This window comes from Adiantum capillus-veneris, chromosome 5 (assembly GCF_014529385.1).
Source record: "Adiantum capillus-veneris isolate H3 chromosome 5, ASM1452938v2, whole genome shotgun sequence".
In the NCBI taxonomy this organism is placed as follows: Eukaryota; Viridiplantae; Streptophyta; class Polypodiopsida; order Polypodiales; family Pteridaceae; genus Adiantum; species Adiantum capillus-veneris.
Window position 1 is genome coordinate 138142944 of NC_140935.1, and position 23939 is coordinate 138166882.

Below are 23939 nucleotides of genomic sequence, written 5' to 3' on the forward strand. Positions count from 1 at the left end.
TTACAAAATCATTCACCAAATGGTGAGATATATGATGAGAAAAGTTAGAGAAGGGATGAGCTTGTAAAGAGAGGTTGAAGCTTTGGAGATGTTGACATTCACCTCTTTACAGCATCGGAAGAAGAAGCAGTCAGCATGGCGAAGCAGCGCGTGTCGATGAAGCTATGTTATTTCAAACCTTGGAAAATTCACGATAAAAGCTTTCATTTGCAGAGGTTATATTTGGATTTTTGCTGATTTTTTGAAGTTCTTTACAAAGTTGAAGAGAGTATGGTAATATGGACATATATGTAGAGAGAAAGGGGGACACATAGGGTGTAGACATGGAGGATGAAGGCTATGGAGGTGTGAGAGATGTGGCAATGGTGAAGAGGGTGAATTAGGACATGGGATTTGCAGGTTTGGGAGTGGGAAGGAGAGGGAGGAGAGTGTGTGAAAGAGGAAAATGATAAAGTGGAAGAGGGAGTGTCGCTGCATAGCATGGGCAGACTGGGGTCCACCAATAAAATCACAGCTCACATCTCGTAGCTCAAAAAAAATATGAAAGAATTTGAGGTGAAAGTTCAGCTCACGAGCTACAACTTTTGTTTGTATCACCTTTTCAACTTCGGGGAGCATGTGATCTTTAAAAATTCAGCAAAATCGACTGTTTTTTTCACTCCACAAAGTTTTTGTGAGGTCTTTCTTTGGATGATTCTTTTGAATACGTCCAAGAGTGAGCTCCCCATGGTGCATGCATGCATTCCATATACCATTGACCTTATTTGGTAGGTCTATAATTGAAGATATTGTTGAGATCATGATATAAATGAATAGTACAACTAAGAAAATCAAATATTGAGGGGTCTAAAAAATATGTACATGTCAAATATAAATAATATAGGTGGAAAAATATAAAGGGGTTAAAATAAATCTCTCTCATTATAAGTCTACCATAAAAAGATGAATATTTTTTGTGGTCTAATTTATGAGAGTAATAAAGAATAGATGTAGGAAGGAAAAAATCACAATAGTGAAAAAATATACACATAAATAAAACTAGTTTTTTTGGATTTTTACTGGGATGGAGTTACACCAAAAATAAGAGAATCTTGCATGAAATTATTTTTATATGGAATAAAGAGTATGCAAAATGGTAAGAAAAAATATGGTAATGATGAGTTAATGTACATAGCATAAATAACACACACCTAAGTATAAATAATTAAATAAATACCAAATAATTATGAGAAATCACTTTTATTTAGGCCCTATATACAGTGAAATATTTACACACAAATGGGCCATAATATACTTATATTTTTTTGGCTCAAGTAGCGCAGTGACTAGCTAGCTGAGGGTTTTTAAGAAGATATGGGAAAAGTCCCCTAACTCACACACACCTATATACAGTGAAATGGTAGGGATAGCCACAATGTTTGGATGATTTTGGTAGGGTGGGTTAACTCACTATGACAATTATGGAAAGCCAAAAAACGGCTATCATTAGCCCTCCCCCAAGATGATAGTATATTCATGTACCATCATAGAGCATCTTTTCCAAAGAGAGTGCTTCAGAGTCCTTGACGAGGTCTTCATTGTTTAGCCCCTTAGAATTTTGGTTTGAGTTGCACTCATGCTTCACGGAACAATACCTACATGAGATAGCTGCCTTTTGACAGATCTTTGGTAGATCCTTTGATAGAAGGCGGCTCAAATAATTCTTCAAGCAATACCCGTTTACCTTCCTGGAGTGCTATTTCCCATTGAAGTCCGTAAGCTGATAATAACTTGAGTTGAAAACCTTTTTGACTATGTATGACCCCTGCCATCTAGTTTCAAATTTGGCATCAAAACGATTATCGAGTCGATTGTCATACCTTAGCACAAGATCTCCTTCATTGATGCCTATGTCCTTCAGTTTCTTGTCAAGCTTTTCCTTCGTCTGTGTGGATTTCCTCTTGTAGCACTCGTATGCTGCTTCTCTTTTCCACTCAATCTCAGCTAGGGTAAGAAGTCCATCCATCCATGCTTCTTGATCATCTTGTGCTACTTTTCCATGAAGTCGCATTGTTGGAATGTTGAGCTCAATTGGTTGTAAAGCCTCTTGACCATAGACCAAGTAAAATGGTGTAAACTCCGTGGCTTCCCTATATGTGGTTCGATACGCCCACAAGGAACCATCCAAGAAGTCATCCCACAACTTTGTCTTGTTTCTCACCATCTTTTTAATGATGCTTTCAATGACACCATTAGCTTTTTCTACCAGGCCATTGGATTGGGGATAGTAGGGTCACCAATGTTGAACATCAATGTGCAAGCTTGGCCAAACATATCCGGCAAGAAAAATCTTTTTTGCAGTGAGTACCTATGCAAAATGACCACCACACGCTTCCTCATGCAAACCTTTTAGAATGGCTGGGATTTCCTCAATAGTTGTTACTCTTCTGCACACTTGATCCTTCTCTCTTTGATAAAGGGATCCTTCTAGAAAGAGATACGCGCTTGCCTTTTTCATGAGTCTCCTCTTCTGAGCCTTCGTGAAGTCTTTTGGAAACTCACCCTCCAAAATGTAGCTAATAATGGGAGTCAATGACTCCAATCCCTGGTATCTCGGTTGCTTGACAGTTGTTGCCACCATGAGGACCTGCACTTCTTTCTAAACACATGTAACTGCTTGTTGTGCAAGTAAATCGGCATCTTCATTTTGTTTCCTAGGAATATGATATAGTTGCACTTCTTCAAATTGATTAAACAATCTACGAATGGCATGAAATTTTTTCCTTAGGATTTCATTCTTGCATGCCCAAATGCCTAAAATTTGCTTCACAATGAGAAGTGCATCCCCTTTTACCATGAGATGTTGTATACCTACGCCAATGCATATCTTTAAACCATGAATTAGTGTGTCCTATTCTGCTTCATTGTTGCTAGTTGAACTTGCTAGATTGACCTTCTCTTTCATGAACACCTCTCCACTTGGGTTGAGCAATACTAGCCCTCCCCCTGCTTTTCTTGTGACTCGTCGAAAAGCTCCATCAAAGGAAAAGGTAAAAGCATTAGGAATACTTTTAGGTGGTGGCAATGGTAGGGTCTTTACTTCGGGCACCTTAATCTCCTTCTCATGTACCCTATAAGTAAGGATCCCTGCCAATTGTGCACACACACTATCTTCTACCTTGAAAGAGTATTGGAACTCTTGCAATTCCATAATCCACTTTGAGAACCTAGTGCTAAGATTCATTTGAGATGACACCCAAGGAAACAAATTTTCTACACTGAGAATTACAAAAGGTTTTGTTAGCAAGTAGGATCTAAACTTTCTCACCGCAAACATGAGAGAAAGCATCATGAGTTCCGCCTCCGTGTAGCCTCTCTCTAAAGCATTCATGACCCTACTAGCAAAGTAGATGGGTTCCATCCTAGTACTGTGGGGATCTTGTTGTAATAAAACTGCACCAATTGTTTCCTTCCCAACACTAGAGCTAACAAAGAATGTGTACTCCCAACAAGGAGGCATGAGTGTTGGTAGCTCTGACAAAATGACTTTAATGTTACAAAATTACTCTTCAAGCTCATAAGACCATGCAAATTCTACTTGTTGTGTCAACTTTTGCAAAGGATGAAGCAACTCCGAAGCTAAGTGAATAAAGTGTGACATATACTTCACCTTTTGAATGAATGAGATGACCTCTTTGAGATTCTTGGGTGATGGGAGCTCAATAAGAGCCTTTGCCTTTGAAGGATCCACCTCAATGCCTTTATAGGAAACCTTGTGACCAAGCAAGATCACTTCATCCTCACCTATGTGACACTTGTCGGGGTTGAGTTGATCTCCCATGTCGTAAAGTTTTTTTAAACTTTCTTCTACCTTTTGTAGATGTAATGACTTTGAGCTATAAATGCAAAAATCATCAATAAAAACCCTAATGGACTTCCCAAATAATGCTTGAAACACCATGTTCATGAAGCATTGGAAAGTTGTAGGAGCATTTGTTAGTCCAAATGGCATGACTCTAAAAGCATAACAACCCCAAGGAGTGATGAAGGTTGTTTTCCACTGATCTTCCAATGCAATACCTATTTAAAAGTAGCCCGAGTAGCCATCACACACAGTGTACTTCTCATGACCAGCTACCTCATTTAGTATCTCATCTTGAAATGGGAGGGGAAAGTGATCTCTTTTTGTTGCCTCATTGAGTGGACGGTAATCCACACACACCCTCCACTTGCCATTTTTCTTAGGAGTGACAACAACGGGAGAGACCCACTCTAAATTCTCCACTGGATAAATGAAACCTGCTGCTAGAAGCTCTCTTACCTCCTTGAGTAAAGCTTGCTCCTTGATGACTCCTAGCCTTCGTAGCTTTTGAGCCTTAGGTGTGGCCTCCGGCTTCAACTCAATTTTGTGTTGAACAACATCTACTCCACGCACATCGGTGTAGTCTTTAGCAAAAAGCCTAGGAAGTTTTCTTAACACACCTTTGAGCTCCTCTCTTTCATCCTTTGTAAGTGTTGTAGATAACATACCTTCTAGCATTATTTTATCTTCCACTTTTTGGTTTTCTTGGGAACCTACCTCTTCCAAACGTGGGCAAGAGGTCTCTTGGTTTTTTGGATTAAGCCTTACCCCTATGACTTCGATGGAAGACTCCTCTTCAGTAATGCTGCCACTACTTTCTCCTTCTGAAGTGCTATCGGTCCAGCCTTCCTCCATCTCACTTTGAGATGATTCTTCATGGAACTCCTCTTGGCGTTGCTCCTTCATGTCAAAGACCACCTTCTTATGATTTTCATTCCTGCAAATTAGCTTTCCACTCTCCCAATCATGCAAAGCTCGCATTTTCATTAGCCATGGTCTCCCTAGGATAAATGGGTAACCATTTCCTTTGGTAGACATAACATAAAAATAAACTGCCTTCTTAATGCCAAAGGCCTCTACAAAAACATTTTTACAAATATCTACACACCTAGCTTTGCTATTGTTTGGCATCTTGACTTTAATTTCAGGTGTCTCATGGATGTGCATGCCTAGTTTTTGCATGAGTCCCTCTGTCATGATGCAAATTTGTGCACCCCCATCCACTAGACCTTTCCTAACCAATCTTCCTTTGATGTAACAATCTAGCACAGGTGTAATATCCTCATTCATTTCAGCATGTGCAATTTTTACAACACGAACACTCTCTTTTATTTTTGTCAAAGTGCTAACTGCTTTCGTTAAATCCTTCCTAACTTGTGGGCATAATGCAAGAAACTGAGGCCATGAGATATCAGGACCCTTACCTCTCATGTCTTCCAATAGGTTGTATGGAGCCATACCGTGTCCAAGAGGGAAGTCTTGGAGATTGATACGACTTTGAGTCCTCTTAGCTTCCTTGGTATCCTTTGCCTTCTTTTCTCGTCCATGGTCACTTTGTGATGTGACAACTTCTTTCTCTTTACCTTTTCCTCGGCCACGCTTAATGCCATTTGCTTCCATGTCGACCTCATTTGAGTTTTTCACCTCTACTACATGCACATTTGGGTCTTGCAAAGGTGGAACTCCTTCCACTCCTTGTGGAGGTGGTCTTGCTCCATTTGGCCTTTGTAGAAGCCGTGGTTGCTGACTAGTTCCTTCTCTTGCATTCATCACTGGGTAATTCAAGTTAGGTCTTCCTAGCTCCCCACGGGGCCAAGGACAATTATACATCCCATGTCCAGACTCACCGCAATTCCAACATTGCAAGACTCTCCTAGGTCGTGAATCTCGCTCTTCAGACTTCTTTGCTTGTCCTTTTGGACCTACAGCTTGTGCAAGGTGAATTGACAAGCTGCTTAAAGATTCATTTAACTTCTCAATCACTTCCGCCGTTACCTCAGGAAGTTCCCTAGATGTTGATGCTTGTGACTTACCTTTGGGTCTAAGACCTTCTATTGGAACCTCCCCCCTTAGGCACTTGAGTTTTCTATATTTCTCAGCAGCCCTAGTTTCAGCTGCATGAAAGATAGCAGGTGCACCCGCCTAAACTTTTATCTTAAGGTCAGGAAAGAGTCCGGCTATGAACCTCTCCTTCTTTAGGAACTCTGCACCATCACCAGGGTTAGCAACATTTCGTATCCATAGAGCCCAAAGACGTAGAAACTCTTGCTTGTACAAGTAGACTTAGTCATCTAAGTCTTTTTGCTTATGAGAAACAATGTCTTGCCATAGCTTTTGAGTGTTTTGGGAATCAAAGAAGTATCTCTTGAAATGATTCATAACTTCCGTGTAATTCCCTTTAACTTCCTCAGGCAACGAGTCAAACCAAGTGCTAACATCTTTCCTAAGGACCACTTCAAACATCTCTACACGTTCTTGATCAGTTACTATCCTCTTGATACGATAAGACATCTTGAAATTTGCTAAAATTAATTTTGCATCCTCTCCAGGCGCTCCAAAGAAAAGAGGATATCCAGACATTTGGCGTTGGCTCTCCATTGAATTGATTTCAAAGTGACGCGTTTTTGTTTTTTCTTTCTTTAAAAGATTTACACAATAATATATTCTAAATTGCAATCTATTCTACAACAAAATAAAAATATTCATATCAAATGACCTATGATAATCAATAAGAGGTAGGATGACAACGTTTGGTGACGCGAGAATTTCTCCTACTCTTTGGGCACCAAACATGAACACCATACGTTGTTGAAAATGGATTTTTCTACTAATTGCAATGTTTATTCTAATGTGTGGAGTGAAATGAAAGGGGAAAACCTCTATTCTTGGGCCATTGTCCATGGTCTATGCATGACCTAATTCTTAAAACAAAACAAAAATATAGACGTCCAAACTAAGGTCGTACCTAATGAGAGGCAAAATAAAAGGATTTACTGATGCGTTTATCTCTCCCAACCTAAGAGGACCTAAAATTCTACGAATTACACGTTGAAATTGCAACTTAGTACTAAAAATTATGTGTACCTTTTGCCTTGCAATGGTAATGAAAGGATCATACAAATTCTCGTGATTCATGCAAGCTACTTGATTATGCTAAAGGTTGAGCCTTCACAAAAATACACAAGCCGTCCTCAGTGGGGGCACCAATTTGAGGCAGTCCGGGGCGGGCAACAAGAAGAGCAACCTCTAAACACCCTTTGAGGATCCCATGCTGCTGAATTGGGGCTGGGGCAAGCATAATCAGAGACAACGGCGTGATATCTCCTTGTACTCAAACGCACAAAGAGAGGGGAATGCAAGATAGCCACACACACCAAACACAAACATTCACCACGCCAGAGAGAGGTAAAGAGCACAAATCAACTTGAGCAACTCAATCTTAGCCTTAAAGACTAGATGCACACAAAGCTTGATGAGAAATAGAGAGACAACACAAAACTTGACCTTGTTGCGAATACACAAATTGTCTTAGGGTCACGGAAGCCCTCTCACCGAGCACCCTCTTACAATTGACCTTTTAAGCAAACAATTCAACAAGCCCTCAAACCACCAAGCATGAAATGGCACAACAAACTTCAAGGACAATATACCTTTAACACTAGGTTGGTAACCTAACAGGACATAAAAGTGTCCTTTCAGGGTTTTGAAAAAAACCTCCAAAACTATAGTAGATCCACTCATTTTGTAAAATCCTTTCATGAGGTTATAGTTCAAGGCCTACTACACATGTAAAAAATATGAAACTTGTAAAATTTCTCATCTTTTGGTCACACCAAGCCTCCAAAGTTGATGGACCAGTACATTTTCATCAAAACAGTCATTTCTTACGTTTTGTTGCATAAAAATAGGATTAGGGATTTTTGTAGGACTTGAGATAAATTCCCTAGTTAACTTCAATGGGTTGGTGATCAAAACATATGATTGCTTCTCACTCACTATTTTTTTTTTTCCAAAATAAATAGGTACAAAAAAGTTGAATTTTTACCATTCTGCAAACCTATCATCAAAGTTTCTATAGCCATATCAATAAAATAATATATGCATGTTTTCTTAGTTCCCTATTGTCATTTAGGTTCATAAGGAGCCATGGAGCATTTCAAAAGAATATTACATCTCTTACCAAGGGGAATATTGGGGACAAAGATGAAGTGCTAAATACAGCAAACATGAAAAAACTGGGTTCAACATTATGAGTTGTAGAATCCCATAAAAACTATTCAATTCTAGCCAAATTTGATCCTTATGACTAGATATGGTTACTACCTACAAAATGCATGTAGTTGTCACAAGAAACTAACAATATTGAAAAAGCTATACTTGATATACTAGAATATTTCGTTTTCTTCTATAATTGAAAAAATCAACCATCGTTGTCTACTATGCAAAATAGGGTATTAGGTGCTCCAAAACTCGAGGAATATTAGCTTTATGTTACAATATTCCACATAGAAAATCAAAACTGCATTTGGATATCATGAAAGTCACCAGAAAAATCATAGAAGAGCTAAAATTGGCTAAAAAACAGGATTTGACAATTTTTGTAATTTGGTCATAACTTACAACTTTAACATTTATTTCTCCCTAGAAGCATCAGGACATATTGAGGACTACTAAAGATAGTCCTCTAGCATTATAGACCTCACAAACATGAATTCTAGAGTGGTATAGTTGCAAAAAGTTGAAAAAAGCCAAAAACAGGACCCGTTTTTTCACACAGTTTAGGTTGTGAAATGTTGTGCAAGGACAAGGTTAAAGATGGAATTGATATTCCAAAAAAATGTCGAGTTTTTTTTAGCTCATGAGACAACTTTTTAGATAGATAGCACCTCAAAATCCATTTTGAAACTCTTGACATAATTCAAGGAAAATGGTCACTTAACAGGACATAAAAGTGTCGCATTACCAACCTAGTGTTAACCACCTGATGAGCCAACTTATCAAGTCAATTTGGAGAGAAGAGTCGTAGTTGCAGCATACACTTGCACCCAAAACTATGAATCTTATTTATGGACAAGAGTAGGCTACAAGTGTGATTGCAGAGTATAGTATCACTCCACTCCTCTAGATGGCATAACTAACTTCAAGCTTCTCCATGCACCTATGTGTAGTGATGGAATAGAGCACTCACAATGCACACACTCTACACAACTAGGCTTGAAGAGTGGTGTGTTATGTGTTGAGAATGGTATGGTGTAGTGTGATCATGTGATGATTTACAAGGGAGAGAAGGGCTCTATTTATAGGTTTTAGAAGCCTCGATTAGGATTAGGCCTAATCAAGTTTATTTGAAGGAATAAAAGATTATGCATTTTTTATTTTTATTTTAATGAGGGTGGGTCTCTCTTGTCCTTTGAGTCACATGGATGTGGGCTCAAGGGAAGAGAATTATTGAGGATGATAGGAGAGAGGATTAAGTGAATAATTTGGGAGTGCCTACTCTAGTAGAGGGTGCATTTTACAATAAGGTTAGTGGTTAGTAGTTAGTAATTATCACTAAAAAATATTTACAAAATCATTCACCAAATGGTGAGATATATGATGAGAAAAGTTAGAGAAGGGATGAGCTTGTAAAGAGAGGTTGAAGCTTTGGAGAAGTTGACATTCACCTCTTTACAGCACTAGAAGAAGAAGCAGTCAACATGGCGAAGCAGCGCGTGTCGATGAAGCTATGTTATTTTAAACCTTGAAAAATTCATGATAAAAGCCTTCAATTGCAGAGATTATCTTTGGGATTTTTCTGATTTTTTGAAGTTCTTTACAAAGTTGAAGAGAGTATGGTAATATGGACATATATGTAGAGAGAAAGGAGGGCACATAGGGTGTAGAAATGGAGGATGAAGGCTATGGAGGTGTGAGAGATGTGGCAATGGTGAAGAGGGTGAATTAGGACATGGGAGTTGCAGGCTTGGGAGTGGGAAGGAGAGGGAGGAGTGTGTGTGAAAGAGAAAAATGATAAAGTGGAAGAGGGAGTGTGGCTGCATAGCATAGGCAAACTAGGGTCCACCAATAAAATCATAGCTCACATCTCGTAGCTCAAAAAAATATGAAAAAATTTGAGGTTTAAGTTTAGCTCACGAGCTACAACTTTTGTTTGTATCACCTTTTCAAATTCCGGGAGCATGTGATCTTTAAAAATTCAGCAAAATCGACTAGTTTTTCCACTGCACAAAGTCCTTGTGAGGTCTTTCTTTGGATGATTCTTTTGAATACCTCCAAGAGTGAGCTCCCCATGGTGCATGCATGCATTCCACATACCCTTGACCTTTTTTGGTAAGTCTATAATTGAAGATAATGTTGAGATCATGATATAAATGAATAGTACAACTAAGAAAATCAAATATTGAGGGGTCTAAAAAATATGTACATGTCAAATATAAATAATATAGGTGGAAAAAATATGAAGGGGTCAAAATAAATCTCTCTCATTATAAGTCTACCATAAAAAGATGAATATTTTTTGTGGTCTAATTTATGAGAGTAATAAAGAATAGATGTAGGAAGGAAAAAATCACAATAGTGAAAAAATATACACATAAATAAAACTAGTTTTTTTGGATTTTTGTTGGGATGGAGTTACACCAAAAATAAGAGAAGCTTGCATGAAATTATTTTTATATGGAATAAAGAGTATGGAAAATGGTAAGAAAAAATATGGTAATGATGAGTTAATATACATAGCATAAATAACACACACCTAAGTATAAATATTTAAATAAATACCAAAATAATTATGAAAAATCACTTTTATTGAGGCCCTATATACAATGAAATATTTACACACAAATGGGGCATAATATTCTTATATATATATATTTTTTTGGCTCAAGTAGCGCAGTGACTAGCTAGCTGAGGGTTTTTAAGAAGATATGGGAAAAGTCTCCTAACTCACACACACCTATATAGAGTGAAATGGTAGGGATAGCCACAATGTTTGGATGATTTTGGTAGGGTGGGTTAACTCACTATGGCAATTATGGAAAGCCGAAAAACGGCTATCAATGGTTTGGGGTAGAGTTGCACCACTAGTCGAACCTACTATCCAATGTGTTATGGAGGTTTAAGTCGAAGTTAATTTGAAGGTCCACCACCTATCCAATCTTGCTCTATTGAAAAAAGATGTCTCTATTGTTTGCAGTTGAATTTGTGAATGGAGTGTAGCTACTGTGTTTACTACCATGGATGGTTTGCGGTAGAGGTCCACCGCTTGTCCAACCTACTTTCCATTGTATTCTTGAGGTTTTACCCCAGGTTGGTTTGAAGATCCACCACCTATCCAGGCTAGATCTATTGAACAAAGCTATCTCTATTGTTTCAAATTAAGTGTGTGACTGGAATGTAGCTACGTTGTTTACTACCATCGATGGTTTTGGTTAAACCTCCACCACTTGTCCAACCTACTTTACATTGTGTTATGGAGGTTTTAGTTGAAGATTGTTTTAGGGTCCACCACATGTCCAAGCTAGCTCCTTTGAAAGAAGCTATCTCTATTGTTTCTAAGTCAATGTGTGACTGGAGTGTAGCTACTTTTTTTACTACCATGTATGGTTTGGGACAAAGGTCTACCATTTGTCTAACCTTCTATCGACTGTGTTATTGAGGGTTTAGCCCAAGGTTGTTTGAAGGTCCACCACCTATCCAAGCTAGCTCTATTGAATAGTCATATCTCTAGTGTGATCATGTCAATTGTTTGGGGTTCTGTTATGGAGATATAGCGCTTGGTGGTTTGAAGGTCCATCACCTATCCAAGCTAGCTCTATTGAATAGTCCTATCTCTAGTTTGATGACGTGGATGGTTTCGGGTAGACATCCGGCACTTTCCTAACCTACTATCCATTGTGTTATTGAGGTTTTAGCCCAAGGTGGTTTGAAGGTTCACCACACACTTATCCAAGTTAGAGCAATTGAAAGAAGCTATCTCTATTGTTTTAAGGTCAATGTGTGAATGGAGTAGAGCTACTATGTTTACTACCATTGATGGTTTGGGACAGAGGTCCACCAACCTACTAACCATTGCGTTATGGAGGTTTTACCCCAAGGTTGTTTGAAGATCCACCACCTATCCAAGCTAGCTCTATTGAAAGAATCTATCACTATTGTTTGAAGGTTAAAGTGTGAATGGAGTCTAGCTACTATGGTTACTACCATGAAGGGTTTGGGACAGAGGTCCATCAATTGTCCAACCTACTAACCATTGTGCTATGGAGGTTTTATGCCAAGGTGGTTTGAAGGTCCACCACATGTACAAGCTAGCTCTATTGAATAGTCATATCTCTACTCTTATAGCGTGGGTGGTTTTGGGTAGAGTTCTAACACTTGTCGAACATACTATCCATTGTGTTATTGAGGTTCTAGACCAATGTGGTTTGAAGGTCGACCACCTATCCAATCTAGCTCTATTGAAATAATCTATCGCTATTGTTTGAATTGCAATGTGTGAATGGAGAGTAACTATCTTGTTTACTACCATGCATGATTTGGGCACAGGATGATCACTTGTCCAACCTACTAGCCATTGTGTTATGTAGGTTTTTTAGACCTATGTGGTTTGAAGCTCCACCACCTGTCCAAGCTTTCTTTATTAAATAGTCCTATCACTACTCTAATAGCATGTACGTTTTTCACTAGAGATCCAAGTCTTGTCCAACCTACTATCCATTGTGTTATAGAGGTTCTAGACCAAAGCGGTTTAAGGGACCACCACCTATCCAAGCTGGATCTATTGAAAGAAGCTATATCCATTTTTTTAAGGTCAATGTGTGATTGGAGTGGAGCTACTATTTTTACTACCATGGATGGTTTGAGGTAGAGCTCCACTACTTGTACAACCTACTATACATTGCGTTATGGAGGTTTAAGTGGAAGGTGGTTTGAAGGCTCGGTACTTGTCCAAGCTACCTCCATTGCAAAAAGCTATCTCTATTGTTTGGAGGTCAATTTGTGAATAAAGTGTAGCTACTATGTTTACTACCATGGATGGTTTGGGGTAGAGGTCCACCACTTGTGAAACCTACTTTCCATTGTGTTCTAGAGGTTGTATCCCAAGTTGGTTTGAAGGTCCACCACCTATCTAAGCTAGATCTATTGAAAAAATCTATCTCTTTGTTTTAAAGTCAGTGTGTGAATGGAATGTAGCTACTTTATTTACTACCATGGACAGTTTGGGGCAAAGGTCCGCCTCTTGTCCAACCTACTATCCATTCCGTTATGGAGGTTCTAGCCCAAGGCGGTTTCAGAGTCCACCACCTAGCCAAGCTAGGTCTATTGAGAGAAGCTATCTCTATTGTTGTTTGAAGGACAATATTTGAACGGAGTATAGATACTACACCATAGATGGTTCGGGGTAGAGCTCCACCACTTGTCCAACCTACTATCCATTGTGTTATGGAGGTTTAAGTCAAAGGTGGTTTGAAGGTCCACCACTTGTCCAAGCTAGCTCTATTGAAAAGAGCTATCTCTATTGTTTGGAGGTCAATTTGTGAATGGAGTGTAGCTACTATTTTTACTACCATGGATGGTTTAAGGTAGAGGTCCACTACTTGTCAAGCCTACTTTCCATTATGTTCTAAAGGTTTTATCCCTGGTTGGTTTGAAGATCCACCTCCTATCCAATCTAGATCTATCATTATTGTTTGAAGGTTAAAGTGTGAATGGAGTCTAGCTACTATGTTTACTATCATGAATGGTTTGGGGTTTGCTCCACCACTTGTCCAACCTACTTTCCATTGTGTTATGGAGGTTTTAAATGAAGACTGTTTGAAGGTCCACCACCTGTCCAAGATCGCTCCTTTGAAAGAAGCTATCTCTATTGTTTCAAGGTCAATGTGTAAATGGAGTGTAGCTACTTTTTTTACTACCATGGATGGTTTGGGATAGAGGTCCACCACTTGTTCAGACTACTATATATTGTTTTATTGATGTTTAAGCCCTACGTTGTTTGAAGGTCCACAACCTCTCCAAGCTAGAGCTATTGAATAGTCATATCTCTAGTGTGGTCACGTCAAATGTTTGGGGTAGAGGTCCATCACTTCATCAACCTAGTAATCATTCTATTATGGAGGTTCTAGCCCATGGTGGTTTGTAGGTCCATTACCTATCTAAGCTAGCTCTATTAAATAGTCCTATCTCTAGTCGTGGATGGTTTGGGATAGAGGTTTGTCATTTTTCTAACCTACTATCCTTTGTGTTATTGAGGTTTTAGCCCAAGGTGGTTTGAAGGTCCACCGCACACCTGTCCAAGCTAGATCTATTGAAAGAAGCTATCTCTATTATTTTAAGGTCAACGTGTGAATGGAGTAGAGCTACTATGTTTCCTACCATTGATGGTTTGGGATATAGGTACACCAGTTGTCCAACCTACTAACCATTGCATTATTGAAGTTTTAGCCCAAGGTGGTTTGAAGGTCCACCACACACCTATCCAAGCTAGCTCTATTGAAAGAATCTATCACTATTGTTTGAAGGATAAAGTGTGAATGGAGTCTAGCTACTATATGTACTACCTTGAAGGGTTTGGGACAAAGGCCATTATTTTTCCAGCCTACTAACCATTGTGCTATGGAGGTTTTAACCCAAGATGGTTTGAATGTCCACCGCATGTCTAATCTAGCTCTATTGAATTTTCGTATCTCTACTCTTATAGCATGGATGGTTTGGGGTAGAGGTCTAACTCTTGTCTAGCCTACTATCCATTGTGTTATTGAGGATCTAGCCTTAGGTGGCTTGAATGTTTATCACCTGTCCAAGCCTGCTCTATTAAAAGAAGCTATCTCTATTGTTTAGAGGTGAATGTGTGAATGTTGTGTAACTACCTTGCTTACTACCATGGATGGTTTGGGTAGAGGACCATCACTTGTCCAACCTACTAGACTTTGTGTTATGCAAATTTTAGCCCTATGTGGTTTGAAGATCCATAAATTGTCCAAGGTTGCTCTATTGAATAGTCCTATCTCTACTCAGATCTATGTCTATTGAAATAATCTATCTCTATTGAAATAATCTATCTCTATTGTTGTTGAAGGTCAATGTATGAATTCAGTGTAGCTACTATGTTTACTACCATAGACGATTTGGGATAGAGCTCCCCCACTTGTTGAACCTAATCCATTGTGTTATGGAGGTTTAAGTGGAAAATGGTTTGAAGGTCCACCGCCTGTCCAATCTATCTCTATTGAAGAAATCTATCTCTATTGTTTTGAGATCACTTTGTGAATAGAGCGTAGCTACTATGTTCACTACCATGGATGGTTTGGGGTAAAGGTCCACGACTTGTCCAACCTACTTTCAATTGTTTTCTTAAGGTTTTAGCCAAGGTGGGTTTGAATATCCACCACATATCCAAGCTAGATCTATTGAACAAAGCTATCTCTATTGCTTCAAATTCAGTGTGTGACTCGAATGTAGCTCCTTTGTTTACTACAATGGATGGTTTGGGGGAAAGCTCCACCACTTGTCCAACCTACTATCCATTGTGTAATGGAATTTTTAGCCAAAGATTGTTTGAACATCCACCACCTGACCAAGCTAGCTCCTTTGAAAGAAGCTATCTCTATTCTTCCAAGGTCAATTTGTGAATGGAGTGTAGCTACTTTTTTTACTACCATGTATGGTTTGTGACAGAGGTCTACCATTTCTCCAACCTACTATCAATTGTGTTATTGAGGTTTGAGCCCAAGGTTCTTTGCAGGTCCAGCATCTTTTCAAGATAGCTCTAGTAAATAGTCATACCTCTAGTATGATCACGTCAAATTTTTGTGGTTGGGTTATGGAGGTTTTAACCCATGGTGGTTTGAAGGTCCATCACCTGTCCAAGCTAGCTCTATTATATAGTCGTATCTTTGGTCAGACACGTCAATTGTTTGGGGTTCTGTTATGAAGGTTTTAGCCCATGGTGGTTTGAAGGTCCATCATTTGTCCAAGCTAGCTCTATTGAATAGTCTTATCTCTAGTCTCATGATGTGGATGGTTTGGGTTAGAGGTCCGTTATATTTCTAATCTACTATCCATTGTGTTATTGAGGTTTCAGACCAAGCTGGTTTGAAAGTCCACCACACACGTATCCAAGTTAGAGCTATTGAAAGAAGCTATCACTATTGTTTTAAGGTCAATGTCTGAATGGAGTAGAGCTACTATGTTTACTACCATTGATGTTTTGGGACAGAGGTCCAACACTTGTCCAACCTACTAATCATTGTGTTATGGAGGTTTTAGCCCGACGTTGTTTGAAGATAAACCAACTTCTAAGCTAGCTGTACTGAAATAATCTATCACTATTATTTGAAGGTTAAAGTGCGAATGGAGTCTACCTACTATGTTTACTACCATGAAGGATTTCAGATAGAGGTCCATCACTTGTTCAACCTACTAACGATTGTGCTATGTAGGTTTTAGCCCAAGGTGGTTTGAAGGTCCACCACATGTCCAAGCTAGATCTATTGAATAGTCATATCTCTACTCTTAAAGCATGAATGGTTTTGGGTAGAGGTCTAACACCTGTCCAACCTACTATCCATTGTGGTATTGAGGTTCTAGCCCAGGGTGGTTTGAAGGTCCACCACCTGTCCAAGCTCGCTCTTTTGAAAGAACCTATCTCTATTGTTTGAAGTTCAATGTGTGAATGGAGTGTAACTACCTTGTTTACTACCATGGATGGTTTGGGCAGAGTAGCATCACTTATCCAACCTACTAGCCATTGTCTTATGCAGGTTTTAGCCCTATGAGGTTTGAAGCTCCACCACATGTCCAAGCTTGCTTTATTAAATAGTCCTATCACTACTTTGATAGCATGGATGGTTTTGGCTAGAGATCCAACTCTTGTCCAAACTACTATCTATTGTGTTATGGAGGTCCTAGCCCAAGGTGGTTTAATGGTCCACCATCTATCAAAGCTGGATCTATTGAAAGAAGCTATATCTGTTTTTTGAAGGTCAATGTGTGATTGGAGTGTAGCTACTATGTTTACTCCCAAGGATGGTTTGGGGTAGAGCTCCACCACTTGTACAACCTACTATCCATTGTGTTATGGAGGTTTAAGTGGAAGGTGGTTTGCAGGTCCGCTACCTGTCCAAGCTAGCTCTATTGAAAAAAGATATCTCTATAGTTTGGAGGTCAATTTGTGCATGAAGTGTAGCTACTATGTTTACTACCATGGATGGTTTGGGGTAGAGTTCCACCAGTTGTCCGGCCTACTTTCCATTGTGTTCTAGAGGTTGTAGCCCAAGTTGGTATAAAGGTCCACCACCTATCCAAGCTAGATCTATTGAAAAAATCTAGCTCTTTTGTTTTAAAGGTAATTTAGCTAATTTACTTACTACCATAGACGGTTTGGGGCAAAGGTCCACCTCTTGTCCAACCTACTATCCATTCGTTATGGAGGTTCTACCTCAAGGTGGTTTCAAGGTCCACCACCTAGCCAAGCTAGGTCTATTGAAATAAGCTATCTCTGTTGTTGTTTGAAGGTAAATATTTCAATGGAGTGTAGCTACTATGTTTACTACCATAGATGATTTGGGGTAGAGATCCACCACTTGTCCAAACTACTATCCATTGTGTTATGGAGGTTTAAGTCGAAAGTGGTTTCAAGGACCACCACTTGTCCAAGCTTGCTCTATTGAAAAGAGCTATCTCTATTGTTTGGACATCATTTTGTGAATGGAGTGTAGCTACTATGTTTACTACCATGGATGGTTTAAGGTAGAGGTCCACTACTTTTACAGCCTACTTTCCATTGTATTCTGAAGATTTTAGCCCTAGTAATTGGTTCGAAGATCCACCACCTATCCAATCTAGACCTATTGAAAGAATCTATCACTATTGTTTGAAGGTTAAAGTGTGAATGGAGTCTAGCTACTTTTTTTACTACCATGGATGGTTTGGGATATAGGTCCACCACTTTTCCAGACTACTATATATTGTTTTATTGATGTTTTAGCCCTAGGTTGTTTGAAGGTCCACAACCTCTCCAAGCTAGCACTATTGAATAGTCATATCTCTAGTGTGATCACGTCGATTGTTTGGGGTAGAGGTCCACCACTTTTCCAACCTAGTAATCATTTTTTTATGGAGATTCTAGCCCATGGTGGTTTGTAGGTCCATTACCTGTCTAAGCGAGCTCTATTAAACATTCCTATCTCTAGTCGTGGATGGTTTGGGATAGAGGTTTGTCATTTTTCTAAGCTACTATCCATTGTGTTATTGAGGTTTTAGCCGAAGGTGGTTTGAAGGTCCACCACACACTTGTCCAAGCTAGATCTATAGAAAGAATCTATCTCTATTATTTTAAGGTCAATGTGTGAATGGAGTAGAGCTACTATGTTTCCTACCATTGATGGTTTGGGATAGAGGTCCACCACTTGTCTAACCTACTAACCATTGCGTTATTGAGGTTTTAGCCCAAGGTGGTTGTAAGGTCCACCACACACTTATCCAATCTTGCTCTATTGAAATAATCTATCACTATTTTTTGAAGGTTAAAGTTTGAATGGAGTCTAGCTACTATATCTACTACAATGAAGGTTTTGGGAGAGAGGTCCATCACTTGTCCAACCTAGTAACCATTGTGCTATGGAGGTTTTAATCCAAGATGGTTTGAAGGTCCACCACGTGTCTAATCTAGCTCTATTGAATTTCCATATCTCTACTCTTATAGCATAAATGGTTTGGGGTAGAGGTGTAACTCTTGTCGAGCCTACTATCCATTGTGTTATTGAGGTTCTAACCCAAGGTGGTTTGAATGTCCATCACCTGTCCAAGCCATCTCTATTAAAAGAAGCTAACTCTATTGTTTAAAGGTGAATGTGTGAATGTTGTGTAACTACCTTGTTTACTACCATGGATGGTTTGGGCAGAGGACCATCACTTGTCCAACCTACTAGCCATTGTGTTATGCAGCTTTTAGCCCTATGTGGTTTGAAGAGCCGAAACTTTTCCAAGCTCTCTCTATTCAATAGTCCTGTCTGTACTTTGATAGCATGGATGGTTTTGGCTAGAGGTCCAGCTCTTGTCCAAGCTACTATCCATTGTGTTATGGATGTTCTAGCCCAAGGCGTTTTGAAGGTCCACCACCTATCCAAGTTAAATCTATTGAAAGAAGCTATCTCTATTGTTGTTTGAAGGTCAATGTTTGAATTGAGTGTAGATACTATGTTTCTAGCCTAGATGGTTTGAGGTAAAGCTCCACCACTTGTTGAACCTACTATCTATTGTGTTATAAAGGTTTTAGTGGAAGGTGGTTTGAAGGTCCACCACCTGTCCAAGCTATCTCTATTGAAAAAAGCTATGTCTATTTCTTGGAGGTCAATTTGTGAATGGAGTGTAGCTACTATGTTTACTACCATGGATGGTTTGGGGTAGAGGTCCACCACTTGTCCAACCTACTTTCCATTGTCTTCCTAAGGTTTTAGCCGAGGTTGGTTTCAAGATCCACCACATATCCAAGCTAGATCTATTGAACAAATCTATCTCTATTGTTTCAAATTCAGTGTGTGACTGGAATGTAGCTACTTTGTTTACTAGCATGGATGGTTTGGGGGAAAGATCCACCACTTGTGCAATCTACTATCCATTTTGTTATGGAAGTTTTAGCCGAAAATTGTTTGAAGGTCCACCACCTTTTAACACTAGGTTGGTAACATAACAGGACATAAAAGTGTCCTTTGAGGGTTTTGAAAAAAACCTCCAAAACCATAGTAGATCCACTCATTTTGTAAAATCCTTTCATGAGGTTATAGTTCAAGGCCTACTACACATGGAAAAAATAAGAAACTTGTAAAATTTCTCATCTTTTGGTCACACCAAGCCTCCAAAGTTGATGGACAAGTACATTTTCATCAAAACAGTCATTTCTTACGTTTTGTTGCATAAAAATAAGATTAGGGATTTTTGTAGGACTTGAGATAAATTCCCTAGTTAACTTCGATGGATTGGTGATCACAACATATGATTTCTTCTCACTCACTATTTTTTGTCTTGCCAAAAGAAATAGGTACAAAAAAGTTGAATTTTTACCATTCTGCAAACCTATCATCAAAGTTTCTATAGCCACGCTCAATACAAATAATATATGCATGTTTTATTAGTTCCCTATTGTCCTTTAGGTTCATAAGGAGCCATGGAGCATGTCAAAAGAATAATACATCTCTTACCAAGGGGAATCTTGGGGAATACAACAAACATGAAAAAACTGGGTTCAACATTATGTGTTGTAGAATCCCATAGAAACTATTAAATATATAGACAAATTTGATCCTTATGACTAGATATGCTTACTACCTACAAAATGCATGTAGTTGTCACAAGAAACTAACTATATTGAAAAATCTATACTTGATATACTAGATTGTTTCGTTTTCTTCTATAATTGAAAAAATCAACCATCGTTGTCTACTATGCAAAATAGGGTATTAGGTGCCCCAAAACTCAAGGAATATTAGCTTTATGTTACAATATGCGACATAGAAAATCAAAACTGCATTTGGATATCATGAAAGCCACCAAAAAAATCATAGAAGAGCTAAAATTTGCTAAAAAACAGGATTTGACAATTTTTGTAATTTGGTCATAACTTACAACTTTAACATTTATTTCTCCCTAGAAGCATCAAGACATGTTGAGGACTACTAAAGATAGTTATCTAGCATTATAGACCTCACAAACATGAATTCTACAGTGGTATAGATGCAAAAAGTTGAAAAAAGCCAAAAACAAGACCCGTTTTTTCACACAGTTTAGGTTGTGAAATGTTCTGCAAGGACAAGGTTAGACATGGAATTGATATTCCAAAAAAATGTCGAGTTTTTTTCAGCTCATGAGACAAAGTTCTATATAGATAGCACCTCAAAATCTATTTTGAAACTCTTGACATAATTCAAGGAAAATGGTCACTTAACAGGACATAAAAGTGTCCCATTACCAACCTAGTGTGAAAGAAGCTATCTCTATTGTTTCAAGGTCAATTTGTGAATGGAGTGTAGCTACTTTTTTTACTACCATGTATGGTTTGGGACAGAGGTCTAACACTTTTCCAACCTACTATCGATTGTGTTATTGAGGTTTTAGCCCAAGGTTGTTTGAAGGTCCACCACCTGTCCAAGCTAGCTCTATTGAATATTCATATCTCTAGTCTGATCACGTCAATTGTTTGGGGTTCTGTTATGGAGTTTTTAGCCCATGGTGGTTTGAAGGCCCATCACCTGTCCAAGCTAGCTCAATTGAATATTCATATCTCTAGTCTAGTACATGGATAGTTTGGGGTAGAGGACCGTCACTTTTCTAACCTACTATCCATTGTGTTATTCAAGTTTTAGACCAAGGTGGTTTGAAGGTTCACCACACACATATCCAAGTTAGAGCTTTTGAAAGAATCTATCTCTATTGTTTTAAGGTCAATGTGTGAATGGAGTAGAGCTACTATGTTTACTACCATTGATGGTTTGGGACAGAGGTCCACAACTTGTCCAACCTACTAACCATTGCGTTATGGAGGTTTTAGCCCAAGTTTGTTTGAAGATCCACCACCTATTCAAGCCAGTTCTATTGAAAGAATTGATCACTATTGTTTGAAGGTTAAAGTGCGAATGGAGTCTACCTACTATGTTTACTACCATGAAGGGTTTCAGACAGAGGTCCATCACTTTCCCAACCTACTAACCATTGCGTTATGGAGGTTTTAGACCAAGGTGGTTTGAAGGTCCACCACCTGTCCAAGCTAGCTCTATGGAATAGTCATATCTCTACTCTTATAGGGTGGATGGTTTTGGGTAGAGGTCTAATACTTGTCCAACCTACTATCAATTGTGGTATTGAGATTCTAGCCCAAGGTGGTTTGAAGGTCCACCATCTCTCCAAGCTAGATCTATTGAAAGAAGCTATCTCTATTGTTTGAAGTTCAATGTGTGAATGAAGTGTAACTACCTTGTTTACTACCATCGATGGTTGGGGAAGAGGACCATCGCTTGTCCAACCTACTAGCCATTGTGTTATGCAGGTTTTAGGCCTATGTGGTTTGAAGCTCCATCACATGTCCAAGCTTGCTCTATTGAATCGTCCTATCTCTACTGTGATAGCGTGGATGGTTTCGGCTAGAGATCTAGCTATTGTCCAACCTACTGTCCATTGTGTTATGGAGGTTCTATCCCAAGGTGTTTTCAGCGTCCACCACCTATCCATGCTAGATCTATTGGAAGAAGCTATATCTATTTTTTGAAGGTCAATGTGTGAATGGAGTTTAGCTCCTATGTTTACTACCATGGATGGTTTGGGGTAGAGCTCCACCACTTTTCCAACCTACTATCCATTGTCTTATGGAGGTTTAAGTAGAAGGTGGTTTGATGTTCCACCACGTGTCCAAGCTAGCTTTATGGAAAAAAGCTATCTCTATTGTTTCGATATCAATTTGTGAATTAAGTGTGGCTACTATGTCTACTACCATGGATGGTTTGGGATAGAGGTCCACCACTTGTCTAGCCTAATTTCCATTGTGTTCTGGAGGTTTTAGCTGAGGTTGGTTTGAAGGTCCACCACCTATCCATGCTAGATCTATTGATAGGTAAGGGTCCAATAGCATCAAGACCCTATTTTTCAAACACATCAAAAGCTAAAATTGTGATCTGCAACTCAGGCTTCAAAATTCTCTTTCCCATCCTCAGTGTGTGAATGGAATGTAGCTACTTTATTTACTACCATGGACGGTTTGGGGCAAAGACCACCTCTTGTCCAACCAACTATCCATTGCATCATGGAGGTTTTAGCCAAAGATTTTTTGAAGGTCCACGACCTATCCAAGCTAGCTGCTTTGAAAGAAGCTATCTCTTCTGTTTCAAGGTCAATGTGTGAATGGAGTGTAGATACTATGTTTACTACCATGGATGGTTTGGGGTAGAGATTCACCACTTGTCTAACCTACTTTCAAAGTGTTCTTAAGGTTCTAGCCCATGTTGGTTTGAAGATCCACCACACATCCAAGCTAGATCTATTGAACAAAGTTATCTCTATTGTTTCAAAGTCAGTGTGTGAAAGCTCCACCACTTGTGCAATCTACTATCCATTGTGTTATGGAAGTTTTAGCCAAAAAAAATTTAAAGGTCCACCACCTGTCCAAGCTATCTCCTTTTAAAGAAGCTATCTCTATTGTTTCAAGGTCAATTTGTGAATGGAGTGTAGATACTTTTTTTACTACCGTGTATGGTTTGGGACAAAGGTCTACCACTTATCCAACCTACTATCGATTGTGTTATTGAGGTTTTAGCCCAAGGTTGTTTAAAGGTCCACCACCTATCCATTGAATAGTCATATCTCTAGTCTGATCACGTCAATTGTTGGGGGTTTTGTTATGGAGGTTTTAGCCCATGGTGGTTTGAAGGTCCATCACATGTCCAAGATAGCTCTATTGAATAGTGATGTCTCTAGTCTCATGACGTAGATGGTTTGGGGTAGAGGTCCGTCACTTTTCTAACCTACTATCCATTCTGTTATTGAGGTTTTAGACCAAGGTGGTTTGCAGGTCCACCACACACGTATCCAAGTTAGAGATATAGAAAGAAGCTATCTCTATTGTTTTAAGATCAATGTGTGAATGGAGTAGAGCTACTATGTTTACTACCATTGATGGTTTGAGACAAAGGTCCATCACTTGTCCAACCTACTAATCATTGTGTTATGGAGGTTTTAGCCCAAGGTTGTTTGAAGATCCACCACCTATCCAAGCTAGCTCTATTAAAAGAATCTATCACTATTGTTTGAAGGTTAAAGTGCAAATGGAGTCTACCTACTATGTTTACTACCATGAAGGGTCTCAGACATAGTTTTATCATTTGTTAAATGTACTAACCATTGTGCTATGGAGGTTTTAGACCAAGGTGGTTTGAAGGTCCACCACCTGTTCAAGCTAGCTCTATTGAATAGTCATATCTCTACTCTTATAGCGTGGATGGTTTTGGGTAGAGGTCTAACTTTTTTCCAACCTACTATTCATTGTGGTATTGAGGTTCTAGCCCAAGGTGGTTTGAAGGTCCACCACCTGTTCAAGATAGCTCTATTGAATAGT

At 39.0% G+C, this 23939-nt stretch overlaps 1 pseudogene; it reads right to left on the minus strand.

Moving 5' to 3' along the window:
• Positions 1–1513: 1513 nt before the first annotated feature.
• Positions 1514–2050, minus strand: LOC147458166 (uncharacterized; annotated as a pseudogene).
• Between the last annotated feature and the right edge of the window lie 21889 nt (positions 2051–23939).